Source organism: Pleurodeles waltl, chromosome 8 (assembly GCF_031143425.1).
Source record: "Pleurodeles waltl isolate 20211129_DDA chromosome 8, aPleWal1.hap1.20221129, whole genome shotgun sequence".
Lineage (NCBI taxonomy): Eukaryota > Metazoa > Chordata > Amphibia > Caudata > Salamandridae > Pleurodeles > Pleurodeles waltl.
Genome location: NC_090447.1, coordinates 714,974,450 through 714,977,392, shown reverse-complemented (window position 1 = coordinate 714,977,392; position 2,943 = coordinate 714,974,450).

Genomic DNA, 2,943 nt, shown 5'->3' with positions numbered 1-2,943 from the left:
TATTCGACCCTGTAGCATGTTAATATCATCCTCAAATTCCTTCGGCAATGGCCGGCTAACTCCGATTTGTCTCGGAAACAATTTTTAGCTAAATAGATGGTTTTACTATGCCTGGTCTCCAGCAGAAGGGTGTCTGATGTCAAGGCCTTAGACTTGCAGGTTGAGTCTATTCTCCAGACGGAGTTACTTTTTCCTTGACTAGATGTACCAAGACTGAGGAAATTCGATTTTTAATACGATCGTATCGACCCGCCATTTTGTGGCCCGCCGCCATTTTATGTTGCCTTCACTCAGGCAGCACAGCGAACGAAGTCCATTCTGCCTTTTCTGCTTATTCTGCAACATGGTGTTCAAAACAGCCTTCTGCCTCTATCTTTACAAGGCTGGTATTAAGGTCTGACCGAGTACACTAATCCCTGTCTGGTTTTCTAATCCTTGTTTCAACTATCTGTAGGCTCACACTATTCTCCGCCGATCTTATCTTATCGTCGGGCCTTCGCTGTCCTTTGCTAGTATTCTCTCATTTCACAACTGTCCTCCAAACGCACACAAACTTATCGCACCACATGCAACTTCGTTGTGGATCGGTTAATGAATTAGTTCAAGGGAGGGGTGACAAACACAGCTGGAGGGGAGGCAACCTTAAGTCACTTGATACTTTGTTTTCCAATTCCTTCTATTGGTGCTGTCTTGTTTTCCGACATTTCTATTGGCTCTGTTCTATCTTTACATTATTCTTACTGGCTCCTTTCTATGTGTTCTGGGAGTGTATGTAGTTAATAAATGGTTTTTATACGGTATATAAGATTGTGCGCCACAAAGTAAAGTGGCAGTCTCCTGAGAACATACCTTGTGTACTTCTTGGACAACTGTACTAGCTGCAGCTAATAAAATCTGATCTTTTACGCCTGACAGAGTGTCCCGTGTCTCTGTTAGTAGAGGCAGGTGAATCCAAGGAGATTTCAGGCGTACCCTGCGCCGCCAGGCCCATAAGGTTCTGGTTCTTCAACTGGCGCCCAACGTGGGGCGGCTTCAGCGGTACCGGTTCTGCCTGAAGGTCGTGAGGAACCCCGCAAGAAAATTCTGGAGGAATCGCGAGCCACGTCAAGCGACCCCTGTATGTCGAAGTGGTCCGAAGGTCTTTTTCAGCGCGGTTACTCCTTCCTGACGGCTACTGACGACTGCTGCCCTGACTGCCGCCCTGCCTTGGCCCTTTCTTTGATGATGTATGGTAAAGCGAGACGATAGACGGGCCTCTGTTGGTGTAAGAAGACATCCTTAGTTAAGTATTTGGTGGGTCGCGCCCACAAATTTTGGTCTTTGTTTTGTCCTTAGGTCCTTAGATTTGGCCATTGCAGTGGCCAAAGCCGAGGGGTAAGTGCATTTGTGCTGTGTAAACTGAAAGTTTTACCCCCTTGATGTTTGTGAACAGCCAGTAAAAATCGTGAGATGTCTGGTCTGACTAAGTTTGGAAAACTTTGTTGCTTTGGTTGTAATAGGGACTCCCAGCTTGAGGACTCCTGTCCGATTCCTTCGGTTGGAACTCCCACATATGAGCTCTATTCTAAACATGGTGTTGGTCCTATTGCCTTTAATAAGACATGGACCCGATATACAAAGAAAGATGGTGTTTTAAAATGGCCAGAAAATGGTAGTTTCGAAACTGATGTGCTAGATAATTTAGAAGCAACGTTATTTAAAAGAAAAGCCCGGCCGGCAATGTTTGACTCTTTTCGCCTTTGGCGTAAGGAAGCCAAACAGAGAGAAATTAAACAAGCGAAACGAGATAGGAAAACACAGGGAATGACGATTATACAGGCTGCTCAGCAATTCAAAGATGATGAAATAGATAATGCAATGGAAATTTCAGACAGACAGCATCGAATGGCAATAGATAAATGCTATCCGACGTTGCCTATCTCTTCCCTTGATAAGAGAAAAGATTTTGAGGAAGATCCCTTAATGTCCCACTTATTGAAATTGCCTCCGCCCTATGTACAAGGTGCTAATGCACCCCCGATGTTACAGCCTGTTCAGCCGCCAGTTGTGCTTCCGCCTGCTCCAGCTTTTCCACATTTGCCTCCTCAAGTATTGCCTATGCCAGCTTTGCCTTTAACTCCTTTGCCTTCTGCTCCTTTGGCAATTCCTAATGCTCCTTTAGTTAATTCACCTAATACCTTGTCCCCTATCCTTATGTCAAATTCTCCATCTATGCGTAAGCGATTTGCAGATACTGTCTCTGGTCTCTTATCACCTTTCTTTGAAGCTTTAAATGTGTCTCCAGCTTTTTCTCGAAGACAGTCTCGTAGTCAATTCCCAGACTCCGAAGAGCGAGAAAAATTGGACTCACTTGCTTGTAGATGGATCAAGAAGGGTCCCCAATATAGTACGTCTGATATTATGTCCACCTTTCTGCAATGGAATGCACCTACGCAGAGATATGTTTTTAAAGTTATGTGCGATACTCTCGCTAAAGAATGGGAGGATATGAATTTGGGTTCGGTCCCACAGGATCTGTTAGATGTTCAGGCTGACTTTGACAAAGGACTTATTGTGGGTCCTAAGGTTGAAAACGCTGTCAGAACACTTATTTCTTTCAGATCCCTATTGTTCTCACAGACTTTTCCTGATTCTGATCCTTCAGTTAGGACAGCACTGAAAAACTATCCCATGAGAGAGGTTTCTCCAATATGGAAGGAAGAAGTTGCAGCAGCAGGTGCTAATCCAGCTATTCCTGCGCATTTTCAGCGCATATGGATACATGTCCCCTGGAAAAGGTCTGAAGTTTTAGCACTTAAACAGTCACTACCAGATTCACGCAAAAATCCTGCTGGTTACTATAAAGAGTTGTCGCAAACAGTTGATGCATGTACTATGAATCTAGCAGATATTGACATGTTGATGGGAAATGTAGTTCCACAGACAATATGGGCTAAAATTCGT